The sequence below is a fragment of the Hypomesus transpacificus genome, chromosome 7 (assembly GCF_021917145.1).
Source record: "Hypomesus transpacificus isolate Combined female chromosome 7, fHypTra1, whole genome shotgun sequence".
Lineage (NCBI taxonomy): Eukaryota > Metazoa > Chordata > Actinopteri > Osmeriformes > Osmeridae > Hypomesus > Hypomesus transpacificus.
In genome coordinates, this window is record NC_061066.1 from 6,127,058 (window position 1) to 6,147,480 (window position 20,423).

General features: G+C 41.0%; 1 protein-coding gene across 3 annotated transcripts in view; it reads right to left on the bottom strand.

The window, feature by feature from the left end:
* The window catches only part of chst11 (carbohydrate (chondroitin 4) sulfotransferase 11), a 107,377-nt gene that overhangs the window by 49,226 nt on the left and 37,728 nt on the right, over positions 1–20,423 (bottom strand). Inside the window, exon 1 of one of the 3 annotated variants that reach the window (XM_047023163.1) lies at positions 16,825–17,151. The exons of the other annotated variants lie outside the window; for them this stretch is intronic. The gene's annotated coding sequence lies outside the window, so the exon portion shown is untranslated. Of the gene's footprint in view, positions 1–16,824; positions 17,152–20,423 lie in introns of those variants that run through there. 3 annotated transcript variants of the gene reach the window in all.

Below are 20,423 nucleotides of genomic sequence, written 5' to 3' on the forward strand. Positions count from 1 at the left end.
TTATTCAAGAAATCTTCAAATGGTGTTTAAGATCAGTTTTTGTCATTTTTTGTGTTAACATTAGCATATTAACGCAATTCGACGATTATGTCACGTTGGGGAGTCATGGAGGAGAGAAGCCCCAGTCTAGTACTAGAATTATGTCGACTGACCGGGATGAAGAAGAGGTGGCAAGAACCACTAGCTACATATGATGGCCCGCAGCCGGCCGTCAAAGCCAAATAAATGGATTGTTCATTGTAACGAGGAGAATGAGTGGAGAGTTATGTCCTTCTGGTGACTTGTTATCATTTAGCAACGCAGCAACGACCTCTGTAGCTCGTCTACAAACAGCAATGCACATATACAATTTATTTTCAGTCAGTGAATAGCACCGAGTGGAAGTCAACGTTTTCTCTATCTAGTGATCATTCAGGGCCTCACAATACTTTTTGAGGCACTACACTAGCCTACATTTACGTTTCACTTTTCCATGCACAAAAGTCACGTCCAGGTAAACAATGTGCCTTTGACCAATGAAGATGAGCTGTAATATTATACAAATTATAACAATTGAGGTGTTATAAAAACTGTATTGGTTACATTAAAGATTTACATAATTTCTGCAGAATGAAACACTTTCTGTTATGTACTGTATTGCAGCTTCGTCCCAATATCTCTACAGACCGTGCAGCTAATTTGACTTGAACGGGGGCTTATTACTTGAAAAAGGAATTATTTACTGCGTCTTCTCAGTTAAATTATCAGGGCTTGGAAATACTTTGACTTGCTAAAGTAGGCAAATGGCTTGTAGTAGAACATAACATCTTATAATAATTTCAGTCAATCAAACAGCTGCAAGACCCAGTGAAATGTTATATATAGTTAGCATCGCTAGCGACATTGGCTAACTGAACTTCGGTAGGCTATCCTCAGTATTTGCAAGCTGGCCAGTGCAAGTAACATGCCATTTTATTTTGTTTGAGTTTAAACTTGTCCAGTGGGGCAAGTACATTCTCTTCCACTTGCCCTACAAATCCACTTGTCTCAGACAATCATGTCGTTTTAGTTCAGATAAGTTGACTAGTACTAACGGTAAACGTAGCTCTATCTAGATCTAGATACCTAGCTGTAGTAGTGGTAGTAGTAGTAGAAGACATCATGCTAGCTATGGGCTAACTTGCCAGTCCCACCTAGAAATCCCCCCAAGATCATCCCAAATGAATGCAATGTATTATAGGGGAAAGAGAAATCTTTGCAAAAAGTAGCAACTTTTTCGTATTATATTGCATTTTGTGACACCCAACATCAAATACAATGGATAACAGTTTAAATGTTTATTGCCAACAAGCAAATAGTGCAAATTTGTTGGAAAAATGAATCTGCCATATGGACTTTAACTTAATGTCTGCACCTCTGTCACCAACTGTCTCTGGAGTGGGGGGTGGGGCCTACACAGGGTGTCTCCAGGTATAAACAAGTTAAATTTAAGACTTTTTAAGACCATTTAATACCACTTCAAAATGAAATTAAAGACCACACTTATGATGGAAATATACAGTAATGTTTCCAAGTTAACAATGATGAATAGTATGGTAAAATGAAAATAATCGGTTGAGTTTAAGAACATTGACTAGATGTGTTTAATGAAAGGATGACACAAACATTTTATTGCTGTCTTAAATTATATTTATTATTACACTATGGTGGAAATTGTGGAGCAGTAAACTAGCAATTCCATGAATCCCATGGAAACAAAGGCAAATGTGTGAGATGTACTGATGTGGAGCACAAATTATCCAAGAAGCAGTCATTCTCTTGAGTGTTTTTTATTCAGATGGATTCAGGTCAAAGGTCTATCACTTGAACTGGTTTCATTATTTAAGACACTCAAAGTCAGCAGCTTGGCATACTGGGACATGGAAAGGATTTCATCAAGGTAGAAAATGTTGGTTTGTCCTTTTTCATCAATGTCCTCAAAAAAGTTATCTGCAGAGCCAGTAGACACAGTAGTCTGTGGGGTGACTGTCTGTCTCTGAAGGGCGTGCAGGCAGGGCCTGCAGATAGGGCAGGCAGGCAGGGCAGGCCAGCTGGATGAAGCTGTCTTGGGGTCAAGGCTGAAGAGAAGCTGTCCAGCTAGAGAGGGGGAAGTCCAGCAAGGGATCTGTGTTGCGGGTGATTGTCTGTCTCTGGAGGGCTGGCAGGCAGGGGCAGGCACGGCCTGCAGGCATGCAGGCCAGCTGGATGAAGCTGTCTTGGGGTCAAGGCTGAATAGAAGCTGTCCAGCTAGAGAGGGGTAGTCCAGCAAGGAGTCTGTGTTGCTCTCAGCATCCTCTGTTGTATCCTCGGTTACGCTCAGCATCCTCTGTTGTTGCTCTCAGCATCATCTGTTGAACTCTGTTGAGCAGGCCTCTGCATGACCCTCCAGACCTGTAAAAGTGAAGAAAGGGTCCATGTCAGTTGTGAAAAATTAAGCTTTTTCCATCTACACTTGATATAAACTACAGTTTTGACTGTGAAATGCAGTGGCATTACTTGGAACTTGAATCCAAATGTGTTGACCTGATGGAGACCCATGCAAAGTCACTCAAAACACGGGTTCGATTCCAGGCTCTTGCAAGAGTATTTAGCTATAAACTGATCAATATATACACATCTGACAAAAGACCAGCTCGACCTTTGCCTGTAAACAGTGATTCTGACTGTCAGAGACCTTTAAATAAGCCTGACCTACTGAAATTGGCAAAACTAGCCTGGCTAACGTAAGTCGCTTTCTCAGGGCATATGACGAATGAAACAGGCTTGCCTTGAAAAATCAGATATACTGGCTATCTTAAGCAGGCTATTGTCTACAAAAAGCAGTCCTCCCTGACGTTTTTGGAGTAGAATTGAGTGAAATACAAAATTGTTTACACACTACCAGTGAGAGAGCCAAGTCTGACTCTGAGGCTGACATCGTCAAAACAATGTACCCCCGGGACAGTACCTCTGTCTCACTCTACTTGCAAGTTTTCCACAAATCACAAAAATAATCGGAGCATCTGGCTAAAAGCACAATTCCCACATCTCCTAAAGGCTTTCCTCCTCGACCTTCTTGGTGAAGAATTCGCCGAGATGCAAAATGATTCACAAATTATAAACACAGAGGAAAAAAGCGTTACTTTTTGAGGTTGATTTCCGTCACTTCAAACTCACGACTTAAAAGTCTAAATGTAATCAAACCTTCACCATAATTCAAGAGTAGTGTACTTTCATGAAGCCAATCATTGATTAACCCTTTACTGCCTAAGACAACATTCCGAACATTCCATGTGCTGTTGAAATATTATATTTATATTTTATGAATTTACATATAAAATCATACACCTTAACTGTTCATACTATATTGAAGAGGACAACTAGGGGATTTTTATGATGTGAATAAATATATGATTACTTAAGGCAAACCATATATTATCAAGGTGATTTCAGGCAGCCATTTATTACAAAAACTTCTCCATCCACCATACCTCATCAGACAACTTCATATTTAACCAATTTAATTACAAGATGGAGGAAAACTTTGAGTAGGTGGAATATCCACAAATCTGTTGGCAATGTAGAACAGAAGACAGATTAGAAATTTCATATTTTATTAAAAGTTATGACCATTATAGTGATTAGTGGAAACATGGCTGGATACTCCTAAAAAACACAATCGACCAAATTGGCCATTCGGCATTTTAAAGCCCATATTTGAATGGTCCAGCAGGAAAGGGTTAAAATATGTAAAAATAGGTGACATGACTTACCGAACGTGGCTGCCTGACTTCAACACGGCTAACATGCGATTCCAGTTGAACACAGCAATGGCCGCTGAAAAATAATTTATATTCTTAACGGCGAGCTGCGATTGGAAGCAAAATGAAACAGGAGCTAAAAACCGAGGGTGGGGGCTTGGTCAGCCCACAATTTCCAGAAAGGATGTGTGTGATTCTCGCATGTGTGTCAAGTAGGGTAACCACCTGTCCCGCTTTGCGCTGTATTGCAAAGCATTTTCAATATGCGACGTGCGGGACAAGGGGTGAAAATGCTGTCTGACACAATGCAAAGCGGGACAGGTGGTCACCCTAGTGTCAAGGGGCAGGATGAGTCTGTGAGAATTTTGAACGTGCGCGCTGTGGAGCAATTCAATTGAAATCAATCATATTTTGACAAACCAAGGTGAAATTGTTTATGGTACTTCAGTGATGTCATCTTGAACCCTATTAGGTTTGAAAAAACCATCAGTCAAAATGATATTTGATTTATTAACACAAAGATATTGAGGCAATGTGGACATTTACATAAATACACCCCTTATGTATTTTGTATTGCATTTCTTTTTCCATTTCACAAAAAAAAGACATGTGTTGTACACATCTGTATTCAAGTCAATTTGACCTTTGGTTTAAGAGGAGATGAATTTGAAAAATGTCCCCAAGTTTTCACTGTACAGGAAAATCAATCATGGCGGACCTTATGGTTCCTTGAGGCTTTTTTGTTCCTACTGGAGGAACCCTAATAATACAATAATAATCATACCAACAATTACAATAGGGTTCCTCCTGATGGAGGAATCCTAATAATAACTAGAGAAGGTACAATTTCTGGGGAAATTGTAGGGTGTGCTTGCTTGCGTCGGTTGCAGAGGGGTCCGTTTTTTAATGACATTTTTACAACTGATATTTCTGTATATTTTATATGAGAAATGCATAGCCTACTTATTATTTATAAAGATTAGACATAGATTTAGATTTATTTTTTTGCTGGTCATTTACAACTCAAAGTGAAGAGTAGAATGAAATAGAATCAGAATCAGAATGGGATTTATTCGCCCTGAAAGTTTGCACTGACAAGGAATTTGCTTTGGCAGGAAGGTGCATACAATAAACAAATATGAATCTTACACTAAAATAGAATAAAAGTGGGCATAAAATAAAATATAAGTTGACAATAAAATATAAGTTGACAATAGAATATAAGTTGACAGTAAAATATAAGTTGACATATAGTTGTCTTCTCATTTACCCTGCAAGAGGGAATGGTGATCAGCAGCCTCATTGTTGGATCAAAACAAATACATTTGGCAGGCCGGTGTAAAAATTGACTTAATCTCTATGACTTAAACGTCATTTTAAGTTTTTCCCTTCTCGTGATATTTTTAGGCATTTAGCTTACTCATATTGCATTCATTCATGAATAAAGAACCCCCTTTGAAGCTTATTCTAACTACGACGTTACCGGCAGTAGATGGAATCGTGATTCAAATAGTACCATCTGCTAACTGAAAATATGCCCCCCAAAACGTAAATAAACTTGACATTTATTTAGGGGGAAATACCTCATTCATAAAAAGCTCGGTGGTCGCGATCATTGTCAGTAACAACGCAAAATGCGATATAGCCCTGTGTGCAGAAGCTGCCCCGGTAAATTGTACTACTACAGTAACAGTAGACTACAGCTGTGTTCGTCTTGGTAGCGATTGCGTTGGTTGAATTCGATTTGACGTTCCGTTGTATGGTAGGCTGAAATAAATTATTTTCATGAACAGATAGACAAAATTTAGGCTATGGCAATGAAGTTCAGGTTAGTAGTCAGAGTTTCACCTATTGAAAGACTTTTGATTTAAGTAGCAAAGGGGAGTGCCGACATGTTCTGTCGCCGTTTTACAAACAGCTGTGGAGAGGTTAGGTACTAGCAGCTAATAGTGTGTCTTGCGTAGGCTACAGCATTGAAGTGAGCTACGCTGGTTTGAAACCACAGGTAATGATAATTTCAGCCACAAATCGTTTACTTATATAATGTCATAATAAATCCTACAATGAAAATATATTTGTGAGGAATGTTTATTTTAATGATTGAAACCAGATGCATCATAGGCTGCTGTAGTATATGTTGCCCGGGCAACAGAGGCTAATGCCATGATCCTAATGCTTCAGTGAAATAGTTGACTACTGTTTCCGAAAGTAGATGTACTTCCTTATATCAGCTTATATATTACATTACACTTCACAATTGTTTCATATCACAAAGTAAAATGAGTAAATAGTTATCACCCTGGCCTCTTTGCTTGTGGCGTATCTGCAGCTGCCTTGCAGTAAAGCCTAGCTGTTTCCCAGAAGTTAACAAGCTGCTTGCTAGAATGATTCACATGTGTTTTCGTGAAGCATAACGGTACGTCAGTGACTATGGCTAGCAAGTTAGCCACCGTTACCTTCACCTTTCGCCACAAAAAACTCAATTTAAACTTAAACCATGCAACGGAATGTAGCGTGGTTTGCACGGTTAAGATTAGCAATACTTAGTTTATAATAAAGTATAGTAGTTCTTGGGGGCACCACCTCGTAATAATCAGTCTAATCTTAAGTAGGGAATTCTATAAAGTAGAGCAGATTATATAACGTCAGAGGTACGCAAGTATTATACACAATGATTTATTTAAGAGAATGTAATTATAGTGAACACATACCAGATAGGTTATGGGTTGGTTGGGCTAAAGCAGTACAGTAGGCCTACATTCTAATGAGAGCGCACTACACAATGGCTGCGTAGAGCGCGTGTGGAGGGGGAAGGGAGAGAGAGTGAGGAAGAGGTAGAGAGGAAGAGGCTTCTATAGTAACAATGGACGATCAATAGCAACTGACCTAACGATGGTCAAGTTAAATCATTTGTAAAATACAATCAAAAATCAACAATTAAATCACAACATGCCAATATGTCACAAGTAAGAAATATTGCAAATCGCAGTTACTTTTGTCGGTTTGAAGAACGGAGTCAATGGTTCGTTATGTCCAACGAATAGGAAACGGAATCTCTCGTCAAAGTTCCGGGCGCAAAGTGAATGTGCAGGTTATGAGGTAAAGGTTAGAGAATGTCGCGAACACCTCAAGTTGATCCTACGAACAAGCGGGGGTGATTGTACGTTTGGGGGTTTTATACTCCAAAGAACAGGGGGTCATCCGTGTGAAGGTGACCTCTCTCATTGGTCAGTTACTTCCACCTGGGCGTCGTCTTGAGATCTGCCAGAGGTGTGAAGTGGCTGATTTTTTAAGTTCCATTATCTCAAATGTCCATGAAATGCTTAAACTTCAGAATAGAACAATTCAACGTTCATACCTGGTTTTGTTAGTATGATACAATTATTTTGATATCAAGATTGACTGATTTAACTATATCTGAAGGGGAGTTATAATCAAACATCAATTAAACACGTTCTAGGTAAATGAGAAAAACAGCTGCTACAGGAACATAAAAAAATATATAAGCAACTCAATCGCTACCAAGACGAAACTTTTGACACCTAGGTTGTCTATGTAGTCCAAATATTGACGAAGGCTTAGGGGTGTGAAGAGAAACAAGAAATATACATGTGAGCGAACAATGGTTTGTGCTCACCGAAGGAGAGCACACCCCAATAATAAAACTAACAACAACAATAGGTTGGCTCTCGACGAAGGCGGTCGCATTTTCTCCCTCTCCTCCCCTGACCTTCCCTGCTTGGCTTTTATCGTATTGTCTAGTCTTGTGTCTTCCCGCACATGATAGGGAGGTTATCTGAAGAAAGGCAGGCTGGAAGGATTCACGAAAACGGAAAGGAATTTGACTTTGGTTTATTAGTCGAGAACCCGGATCAAACAATCAGTTCAAGACAAACTGATGGCATGAGTGAAAACTGTCTCTCAGCCATGCTTAAATACATGAATTGGACAGTACAGATATAGAATGCACAGAATAACTTCCTTAACGGGTCTTCAGTGGTCAGTACACTGATTCACTAGAGTTGACTGATTCAGCAGCTGAGGTGGTCGTTAATTACGTTGAAGTCCCAGTTCGTACATGATTTGCCTCACAGTCTCCTAACTGTCTGGGCTGTGTGCTATATTCTGTTCAGAGAGAGGCCTCGCTGCAAGACATCTTGACCTAACAGATACTTAGGCTGTACATGTACACAGAAAATATGCCTTACAGCAGCCCTCTCGGAACTAAAAATCATGGATTTGATCAGCTGGTCTCTTAATGCACCATCTTCTCGACGAGAAGCTTGGGTTCGGGGGAACCTGACTGTCCTGACGGGACGGTTTCAGCTGGCTACTCGATGGATATGTCATGTGTCCAGCGGCGCTTTCCGTGGAAGACATTGAAGACATCTACCTCTTTGGAACCACCGTTACATGCTTTTGCTGATTGGATTAGGCGCTGCCCTGGCATATCGAAAAATTAAGGAAACGGCTACAGCTGTAAAAAAGCCCCCTAAGGCTGGCTGACATGATTGGACCGACGGAGACCGGTGGAAAAAGGAGTAGACGTGCAAATTGGAATGCGGCTACTCTGCTTGAAGAGCACTGCAGCGAGACTTCTCTTGCATTCCCTTCCCCCTCCCAACAGACACAGAGGATTGTTGTCTCTGTCTGGGACCTGATCAAGGCTGTCTCCATGGCAATACAATCTGCAAACTGAGAACTTTCTAATTGTGGCCTAGGCGATGGCGACAACCCAGGCCTACTCATAAACTAACTTTCACCTGTGGATTGCGTGTCTGTCTTGGTTCATGACCAAGGATGTCTCAATTCTTGATATCTAAAATGCAGTTCTTGATATCAAGAATTCGAATTTTGGATATCAACAATTCATTGGTTAAATGATAAACAGCTTGTCATAACAGACATCCTCGGATTTAAATAATTATAATAATTAACCTTTCTTAGTGTGCACACTGTTAGATCCAGTGGAGAACAATTCCACTGCTCATCTTACTGGTATGATGTTGCACCTGTGCACCGGTTGCTTTTCGCTTGGACATAACTTGCGTTCCTGTTGCTTTCCTAATTGTGTTGATTCTGACTGCACACGTCACTGCTGTTGCGTGCCCTTATAAGGGGCTGTCGGGGCGTGTATGTATGCAAATTCAGGAGCACAAGGACGCGCTTTCAACTTAAGAAAACTCTTCCCGGGGAGCACAGCTCAGAAAACTTCTGCTGCGTAGGAACACATTTTCAAGCGTTCGTGAATTTGGCGGAGGTCTTTTTCTTACGTTGTTTTTCCGAAGCCTGTAAGAAACATTTCAGAAGAAACTTCTGAAAATTTTCGAGAATGAGGCCCTATGTCATTTGGCACGGCCGGGTTCGAACCGGCAAACTTCTGATTAATAGCCCGATTACCTAACCACCTCAGCCATCTGACCCCCCAAAACTATGCATAACATAAACATAACTATGGTCTCCTTGATAGACTGACATAAAGTGCCGTGCAGAGGGGCAAGACAAAATAACTCAGCAGAAATGTATGTGTAAAGTGTGTGTATGTGTGTAACAGGCGGTAAAGCTGCAGGCTCCGCCTTTACATTGAGCTTCAACAAAATAAATGCCCTTGTTGGGAATTTGTTGAAGATCAATGTCACTTGAATGTAATTTCAGCAGTGTTCACACTGACATATGGACTGCTCTTTATAGGTTGTTGACTTGCTCTCCTCGCTCCTTTAAGCTATCTCCTTTCACTCTCTCCTGTCTTACTTTTGACTTCTCCGTTTTTGACTCTGGAAACTAGTCCCGCCTGTCTGTGTTACAGTGTCTATATATAGCTCCAGGATCCAGCTGTGGTTCCTTGGGGATCAAGCTGGCCTCTCACCCAGCTCAGAGCACACATCTCTGGGGCACAACACAGCCAATAAAAACCCTATTTGTGTGTGGGGGGGGAAAGACAAACAGTGCATACATGGACAACAAAAAAAGATGATGCCACGTGTTGAAAAAAGATGCGATGAAAATGTTAGTAGAGATAAATTAATAATAAAAAATAAAAAAAACTGTTATAAGAGGAGGGTCAGGAATTTAGACAAGGGTTGGGGGATTCACACTAAACTGTCATCAATGCAGGTCTGCAAAGCACATTTAGACCGTCAGTCCTGCTGTGCTGTATAAGCTCCCAAGCCTTCTAGTTCTAGCCAAACATGTAAACTACCCCTGAGTCTAGTGTGGATCTATAACACCTCTACAGTAGTTAACTGTCATTTTCAATGCTATCCCACCATATCCCCTCACTTGTTCTACCCAGAACGGGTGGTACTAAGGGAAAGCTCCATGTCCAATACAACAGGCACGATGTTGAAATAGAATTGATTTAGATACTGGCACATGTAGTACAGTTAGCACAAGACAACGGTATAGGGAACATTGTTGGGTGAACTGTGAGTAAAGGCTAATTGACAGCTTGCACACTGCTCCAACAAACTCCAACAAATCCCAACACTCTAAAGTTGGCAGTTGTTGGGGACTGTCTTTAGAATGTCCAGAAAACCAATGCCAGCTCCACACTGCTCAGACAGTAACATACTTTTTTCAGCTAGCTAATTACTTTTTCTGTATGTTGTATCATTTTAAGATCAACATTATTCTAGGTTATTTATTGTGTGATAATGAGATTTAACTCACAAAATTATAACTATTGAAATTATAATTATTGAAATTAACAATAGTTTTAGACACAGAGAAATCATTCTGTCATACCCTATGACCCAATTTTCGCGTTACACGCGTAAACGTTGACTTTACCAGGCGGTTGAAGGAGAAAGCGAACTAGTGCTATTTTCAAGTTAACATCAACAATGCATCGGTTTTTGCTAGCTCTACCTAAATGTCCACGTTTGGAAGAACGATTAAGAAACGGGAGTGCTGAAAAAATCGCAGGGGTATCTGGTGTGGATTTTTAAGGAGAGGAACCTTGTAGTAAAGGAGGTCAACCCTCCACCACTACTGAGGGTGCTAACATAGTGTTATAGCAGCATCAGTGACATTAGCATGGATGCTCAGGATGGTCCGAGAAGACCAAAACTGAGAAATATCCACCTCGCATGTTTGGAGTCCACAGTGGTGGATTTAGTGATTTGGGGGCCCCAGGCGAAAAAAGGCATGGGGCCCCCTTAACTCCTATTCTCACTATTTTCAATCCATATAATAATTATTAATATAATAATAATAACTAGAGAGTAGGGATGGGCATTCGACTAAATTGTCTTGATCGATCGTCGGGAGATCGATTTTCGATTAATCATTAAAAATGTTATATTAAAATTCACTATTTATAGGCTATATTAAAATGGAGTGAAAATAGAAAAAACACAGCGTGTTTCCGCATTGAGATCTGTAGCTATTACAAGAAAAACAACTATTTCTGTAACTCCTAGAAGCGTAGCCGACAGCTAGAAGCCTGTGCTCAAACACAACTGACCCTCGTTTTTTTCCGGCTAATTAACAAAGCTTCATAAAAACCTTTGCCCTCAACAATACTTAAGGGTAGCATATCCATCTCGATGGACTTGCAGATCCGTTGGGTAATTTTCTCTGCTCGTTGTGCATCGCAGCTCATCCGTGCTAACACCGAGAGCAGGATGCACCGCCACTAACCAGGGTCGGATGTACGTTCTTCAAGTGGTACATCATTTGAGTCGTGGAGGAGTTGTATTTATACTCAGCTTTGCAGTGTTGGCAGTGAACAAAGTAATTTTTAAGTCAAAATGGTCTCACGCTACACTTCGCCGTGACCGCTTCATGTTTACTTTTGAAATACATGGAAACTCGCCGGTAACTGATTAGGCCTGTGGCGTTTTTTTCCAAACATTGGCGTCATTTGGTAAAATGTTTAATTGCTGCCACATAGCGAAATCCATTGAATTCCTTCAAGACTCACACTACGCAACAGAACACGCATTAGTTTTATCGATGAACAAATAATGTCATAGACTAAATTCTTAATGATCGATAGTCGATTAATTATGCCCATCCCTACTAGAGAGGGTACAATTTCTGGGGAAATTGTAGGGTGTGCTTGCTGGCGTCGGTTGCTGAGGAGTCAGTTTATTAACTGCCATTTATACAACTGATATTTCTGTATATTTTATATAAAAAAAAATTATATATTTTTTATGTATTTCTGTATATTTTATATACAAAATTTCATTTTGTACAATGAAATGGTTGTCTTTTCATTTCTCCTGCAAGAGGGAATATTGATAAGCTATGGCAGCCTCAGTTGAAAAGTTGGATCAAACGAAGATATTGGCAATCTGGTGTAAAACGGTCCTAACCTCTATGACTAAGTCACCTTATGTTTTTCCCTAATATTTTCAAACATTTAGCCTACTCATATTGCATTAATTCATTAAGAACCCTTTTTGAAACAAGCTATTGTAACATTGATCATCTGCAGTATTTCAGATGGAATGGCAATTCAAACAGTACCATCTGCTAACTGAAAATATGCCCGCAAAAATAAGTTTGACATTTATTTAGGGGGAAATTCAAAAAAGGTTTGCTGGGAGCGATCATTAACAATGTCAAATTTTATCTCACTCTAGAGCCCTGTGTGGATATAGCCTGGTCCTAACCAGACTCTTGTACATTTCATTTGTAGAGAGTCTGGCCTCACTCCATTGACAAGCGTTGACTTCCTTGTAGGCGGGTACTCTGTTGAAGTTTAAAACTATTGGATCTGCCTAGAGCTACTCTGATCTGCCATAACCAATCGCTAGCGTTCGCCTTAGCCAATTTACATTTATTCATTTAGCAGACGCTTTTATCCAAAGCGACTTCCAAGAGAGAGCTTTACAAAGTGCATAGGTCACTGATAATAACAACAAGATAGCCCCAAAGCATTGCGGGTAGCCAAAACAAGAAGCACACATTGTGAACAACCAAATAAAATTATGCCAAAGGGAAGAACTATAAGAGCATGTAGTTAAGCAAGTTACAATTAAACAACATGAATCTCTAAGTGCAAGTGTACCTGTAGAAAAAGCATGCAACAGTAAAATAAGAATAAGATTAACTAAAATAGAATATTTCACAGCGAATACAACAGTTTAAATCAGTTACCACTAACCAACAAGAGCAACAAGTCTCTAAGCAAGAGTCATTGTGATCCTTGAGGAAACTAGCATTGGGTTCAGCAAACCATTCCTAAGTACCGTTGTACTCCCGGAACAAGTGCGTCTTGAGACTTGACTTGAAGATGGAGAGACAGTCCGTGTCTCTGATGGAGGTGGGGAGTTGATTCCACCACTGGGGGACCAGGCAGGAGAAGAGCTTGTGTTGGGACCGGGCGGTCTTGAGCGGTGGGACCACCAGGCGGTTGTCTGAAGAAGACCGTAGGTGGTGGGTGGGGGTGTAAGGCTGCAGGAGAGACTTGATGTAGTCGGGTGCAGTCGAGTTCACTGCTTGGAAGGTCAGTACCAGGGTATTGAATCTGATGCAGGCCGTGATGGGTAGCCAGTGGAGGGAAATGAGGAGCGGAGTAACGTGGGAGCGTCTGGGTAGATTGTAGACCAGGCGGGTCGCTGCGTTCTGGATCCTCTGAAGAGGGCGGGTTGCGCATGCTGGGAGACCGGCGAGCAGCGAGTTGCAGTAGTCCAACTTGGAGTGGACAAGCAAGGGCGTAGCCAGGACATTATTTCTGGGGGGGCCAGCTCTGGCTAGTCTTTTATTTGGGGTGGCACATGATTATCAAAAACTACTATTTTAAAACTCACACACTCCATCACTCAGAGCAGCAGTTTTCTAACGGCTCATCTAGTCTTATGGACACTAATGATGTCTTATTGATAATCCCATGTTATTGGAATGGGTGCTTAGATAATGTGCGAATGCGATGTGTCATGATTAAGTGAGGGGGTTCGGGACCTTAACATGAGACAGGGATGTTTTTAGTGCAAGTGACAGAAAGACACTATATGAATTGTCATTTTAGGTGATAATTTATTTAGGTAAACTGTATCATTTTAAGTGCAATATTCCATTTCGATAATATATACATATACATATGTATACATAAAGAGAGAGAAAAGCAAAAATATTAAACGTGTGTGTGAGAGTGTCTTTTTTGTTTGTTAGCTTAGGCCTATTTGTTATTCTTTAAGGGGCGATTGATTGCTAAACCGATTTTACCTTGTCATAGTTGAATAACGACAGTTCGGTGGGTAAAATGAACATACAGTGAATATCAAAGTCCATTGACACCTCTTTCCTATACAAATCTAAAAAAGAACAAATTTGGCTGTAAAACGCTAGCTTTTCAACAGAGCCACCGGTGTGACGTAGGACGGGGGACCGCCCTTTTTGGCTCTGGTCTGTATCTTTGTCACACCCCAAAATGTACATCCAGACCCGCCCGAGGTAGCGTCTATCTCTGATACTAGTTTAGCTGCGCGCTGCTCTGTGTAGGCTACTTATAAGGAATTACAAAGAAGAAAGTTTTGAATTATAACAAGGATATTGAAAATGGACCACGGTCGTAAATGCTGTGTTCCAGGCTGTACAGGGAAGGCTAACACTCACAGTCTTCCCAAGGAGCCAAACATTCGACAGGCATGGCTGCTGTTGTCTATGAGAAGATCCTGGCGAAGTTTGACACTCAATCATTCATTTGCTCTGAACATTTCACCCAAGACAGTTTTGACAACCTTGGACAATTTCAAGCAGGATTGCTAGGAAGCTGAACCTGGAAAGAGGTGCTGTTCCGACCGTATGCTCATTGCAACTGCAAGCTGTAAGGACAGTATGATGTTGTGCTAACTGTTATTAGCAATGCTAATAACTGAGAATGATGGCGTTTGGTTTGAGAGCGTTTTGTTTGAGAATGACGGAGTTTGGTTTGAGAGCGTTTTGTCTGAGAATTATGGCGTTTGGTTTGAGAGCGTTTCGTCTGAGAATGACGGCGTTTGGTTTGAGAGCGTTTTGTCTGAGAATGATGGCGTTTGGTTTGAGAGCGTTTTGTTTGAGAATGACGGCGTTTGGTTCGAGAGCATTTTGTCTGAGAATGATGGCGTTTAGTTTGAGAGCGTTTTGTCTGAGAATGACGGCGTTTGGTTCGAGAGCGTTTTGTTTGAGAATGACGGCGTTTGGTTTGAGAGCGTTTTGTTTGAGAATGATGGCGTTTGGTTTGAGAGCGTTTTGTCTGAAAATGATGGCGTTTGGTTTGAGAGCGTTTTGTCTGAGAATGATGGCGTTTGGTTTGAGAGCGTTTTGTCTGAGAATGACAGAGGTTTGAGACTGAAGCCGTTTCGCCTGAGTCTGACGACTTTAGGTCTGAGACTTGACGCCTTTTCGTTTGAGTCTGACAATTGAGTCTGAGATCTGAGGATGTCCTAAAATGAACACCGTACAGCAGCCTAACTCAACTCATTCTGACACAAATCCTCAATGTCGACACATTCTTACGTATTAAATTGAGTGTGAAGATAACTTTATGATGTAAGAATGTAGGCACGTTGGTTTGTGTCTTGCGCTGTTGATGGGGGCAGCCGCGAGGCAACGGCCCTGGTGGATGTAGGTGGTATTGCATTCTCAAATCTGGTTTATACTAGGCTACTAGCTTTTTCATTGAATAATTTTTCTAAAACGATTTTTGCTAAATTTGAAACCAATGGGTAAACTAGCACCCCAATTATGTGCTTAGTCAAGAAAAGTTGCCTGGAAACATGCTCGCCAATACGAACAGGGGACGAGCACAAAAGGGAACATAAGCAAATCGCTGATTTAGCCTACCACAGCTGAATGAGAACAAGGAGAAAGGGTTTAATAATCTACAGTTGCCTGCTTTATTGTAGCAAGTTTTACAAATGGTTGCACACACACGACGGTTGTTTGTAGCGTTTATTTCCGTTATTTTAAAGCAGATTTAACCATTTGTAATGATTGTTATTATGCTCATGGCATGACAAACGTAATAAAAAAGACACTCTCACACACACACATTTAATATTTTTGCTTTTCTCTCTCTCCTATACATATGTATATATTATCGAAATGAATGGAATATTGCACTTAAAATGCTACATTTACATAAATAAATTATCGCCTAAAATGACAATTCATATTGTGTCTTTCTGTCACTTGCACTAAAAACATCCCCGTTTTAAGGTCCGGAACCCCCTCACTTAATCATGACACATCGCATTCGCACATTATCTAAGCACCCATTCCAATAACATGGGATTAAGACATGATTAGTGTCCATAAGACTAGATGAGCCGTTAGAAAACTACTGCTCTGAGTGATGCAGTTTTAAAATAGTGTTTTTTGACAATCCATGATTGTGCCACCCCAAATAAAAGACTAGCCAGAGCTGGCCCCCCCATAAAATAATGTCCTGGCTACGCCCCTGAGTGTGTCCCAGGCGTAAGAGAGCATTGACGCTAATCTTGCTAACGATGACAATAACACGGTTAACATAATAGGGTTTGGTTGTTCTGGCTAGCCAGCTCTAAACCATGGCAGTATGGTTAACTAGTAGGCTAACTAGTAAGGGCGTGCTTTTCTCAGATTTGTGTATGACCAGTCTAGCTCAATCAGAGATGATTTACACTTAAATGCAGGTTAGGCACAAAAAAAAACGAGACAGAGACAAATGATAGGATAACGTTGTTTTGGCTATGTTGCTCCTCCAATTATGCACTTTTTTTTTGATGCGTGAACATGATGGGTATTGCATGAGCTGTAATTATAAAAGCCTTCATCCGAACTGGGAGGATGGGTGCCCAGAGACATTGTATAGTAGTGGTTTGAATTATTTTGATATTGTTGTACATTTTCAAAATTTTATATTTTCTACATTTCATATTTAAAACTCTTATATGTTTACCGTATGCACCTTCCTGCCATAGTAAATTCCTTGTTTGTGCAAACTTAATTGGCGAATAAAGCTGACAGAATCAATTTCTGCTAGGTTACAGTCAGCACACACTCTTATCCACCCTCTTACTTTACTAGGGGCCACATAAAATTGGATAGACAGTGTGCAGGCCTACGTATGTATCTTTCAAAGAGATTATCTTACCCAGAGCCTGTGTGAGCCGTAATGTTCAGCTGCCTGTACTTCACATTGAACAATCCAAGCAATGTGCAGGCACACAGAGAGGAAGCGTAACCAGTCAGCACACATACGTCTATGACAGAATGGCACATAGTCCTTTCCTGGTCTGAACAGGAAGTCTTCGTGATTCAGTTGGGTCATTGTTTTCATCTCCTGTTTCCTGTCCGCACCTAAACAACACTTCGGGGCTAAAACGGAATCAACCGTTGCCAAAGAGAAGCAAAGATGTAGACCATGAGGACTCAATACAGTCAATACCTTATGGCTTTGTCACACCACGCCAGTCCTGGATCTTGCAGAAACTAAAGTTTCTTGAGATCCACATGAAAAAAAGCAGTCAAAATCAAACATCCCTCAAAAAATCCCTATTTTACATCTGTAATTACATCTACCAATCCTACTCAACAGGCTAAGATCATCTGGACACATCTAGCATACCTGCAAACTTGTAACTTTTCGGTGAAAATAGCCTTTTTGAATGAAAAAAATGCAATCCAAGTGAATCGTGTAGATCCTGAGTTTTTTTATTGGGGGGGGGGATACAATTTCTCATAAACGGGAGTTTCAAAAACCTACTGCGGTCGTCTTCACAATAAAGCATCTTTGGTGATACGTCAGGCGAGTCATTCGGCCAATCACAATCAAGTGAACTGCAGCGTCTTCTTTGAAAAGGCTACAGTAGTCAGCTTGTCGACTAGTCAGCTTATCAGCTAACGTAAGATCAGCAAAATGTGTTGCAGTAGCCTACCTACAATGTTGGAGCTAAAAACGTTCCTAATTTCATTACGCACACATAATAAAACAAGACCAATTGGTGTCTGGTTTAATGAGTGATCGAAACAACTGCTCTGGCAGATCATTTAACGTTGATTTAATGCAGTCGGAGTTAGGCTTAACAAATTTTTATGATCATGAAAAAGTAGCCCTGGTCAAGCACATAAAATATTGACAATTGTTTTCCAGAATGAGCGAGCTTAAAGAGAAGGATTCAATTTACATAGCACAGCTGGACTCGGGGCTAAGGTGCAAATGGAGCTGAGCCTGGCTAAAGATAGAGGTCAAGACCCATGTGAAGGGGATTTTGTGACTAATCAGACTTTCCAACGATATAAAACAGAATACCAATTGGTATTATTGAAGTGGAGGAAAAATCGACCAAAATAACGTTTCCGAACTTGTTTTTGTTTGTTGTTCTGACTATGTTACCTGACGTCTTTTCCTCTATTTTCTTCTCGGGGGGGGGGGGGGGGGGGGGGGGGGGGGGGGGGGGGGCTGGGCTGTATAAAATGTGTCACCTTTTTCAGCCCTTCAGAGTTTGCAGGTATGATCTAGATTATGTCCCACTGCCATGCAATAGCATCATTATCTGAGTTACAATACTCAGGGCCTCATTTACTAACATTGCGACCGCAGCTTAATTTGCGCCTTTGCCCAACCGCAAATAGCGGACGGTGTATTTCCCTCATTTTGCGTGGTATTTATAAACAAGATCCTTGTCGGACAATCAGCGCCTTATTCCGCCCTTTAGTGTTAAAAGGGCGCCGTTAAAAGACGGGAAAAATCGCCTGCATGTTACTGCCACCATGGGTGATTCGAGGAAAAGAAAAAAAAAGTTCCGCGAACAGGAGCTAGAAATATACACACCCACTTTCCCTTATACCCTCCCAGCAGCGGTAATCTGCATTTTTACTCAAGTGCGCTGCCTTTGTAAATACGGTGTTATGTCTTAACCCGCTATTTCACGCCTGAAATGGGCGCAATCCTGTTAGTAAATGAGGCCCTCCGTCAGGACTTCCCTGGTGATCTTAGCCTGTTGAGTAGGATTGGTAGACCCAAACAGAACAGCCTGCTGCAAAGTAGAGTTTGTTTCTGGTCCATCATATACTGCACTGTATTCCTCTCTGAGAAAGTTGTGCATGGCACTGCAGGCAAGGACCATATTTTCCACCACATGTGGTCTTGGTTGATGGTTGACAGTAGTACACGCCACCTGTTGGTCGGTATGCCAAAGACATTTTCTACCACTCTACGTGCTCTTGACAGTCTGTAATTGAAGATTCTGTTCTGTAGAAAGACCTCTCCTAGCATATGGCTTCATGAGGTATGGTTTTAGGGGGAATGCTACCATATAGTATGGTAACTAATTTTCTGATTCAAGCAGAGGAGCAGGTAGGGGGATGTTGGCTGTTTGCCGCTCCAGGGACTCTTGAAGTGTTCATCCCCTGAACACTCCTCCGTCTGACACTCTGCCAATGCATCCAATATCCACATATATAAATGTATAGTTGCTGTCGACCAGGGCCATGAGTACTATCGAATTCAATTGCTTGTAATTATAAAAACCTGAGCCACTATTTGGTGGGGGTCGAATTGTTACATGTTTCCCATCCAAAGCACCCAGACATTGGGGGAACTGCCACTTTTTCTGGAATCCATCAGCAACCTCCAGCCACTCAGATGTCGTGTTTGGGCACGAAATGGAAAAAAGTATATTTACATTTGTAACATTAATATTTTTATTTTATTTGTAATATTTTTTTCAACAGGACACATCTTCTAACACAGAAACAGAAAATGAGAATGAAGAGGACAACAGTTCTAACGATGCTGCCAACAGTGATGATATGACATTTACATTTAGTCATTTAGCAGACGCTCTTATCCAGAGCGACTTACAGTAGCTACAGGGACATTCTCCCTGAGGCAAATAGGGTGAAGTGCCTTGCCCAAGGACACAACGTCATTTGGCACAGCCGGGAATCAAACCAACAACCTGATTATTAGCCCGACTCCCTAACTGCTCAGCCATCTGACAAACAGGGAGGGGAGGAACCAGCCCCTGTGATAAGACACCGCCATTCATTATGCACAAGAGGAAGTCCCAAGACACACAAGCGCAAGAAAAAGATATCCAAGTGCTGGAGATGGTTAATGCTACTCTGCACACACTTACTGAGAGTGCAGTTGCTAAACGTTCAGACACTTTAACGGCATACTGTCAATATTTAGAGCATGAACTTAGAACCATTCAAGAGTCCGACCCACGTTATTTTAGATATGTACAAGCTCAGATAGGTCAGCTCATCTATAATGTGCCAAGCCCTCAAAACCATTTGTCGCAGCATGACAACACTTTTGCATTTAATTAATCCTTCTTACAATAATATCTGCTTACCGCTTTGTAACGCGTTATTCCCAACACTGTTCCTATCTAAAGTATATTGTCATTTGTACAATATACGTACAAATGTACAAATAAATGTGCCTATATTGACACATTGTAGCACCTCACCTGTTGCCAAGAATCTCAAAGTCACCATAAGGCGTCCACCAGGAGAAATGCAGTCTCTGAAATTAGTGTTTTTTCTGCAATGAGTGGAGACAGCTTTAAAAGCCAGGTAGACCATGACTACTTTAATAATATTCATTAATCCCTCTACTTCGTCCATGTCAAAAAAGGCAACTTGTTAACTTGTCTTAAAAAATATAGGCAACAAAAGTGTTGAGTTGTTTACAATTGGATACAGTCTGGGCAGTGTGAAACTGGCAGTTGGTTTTCTGAA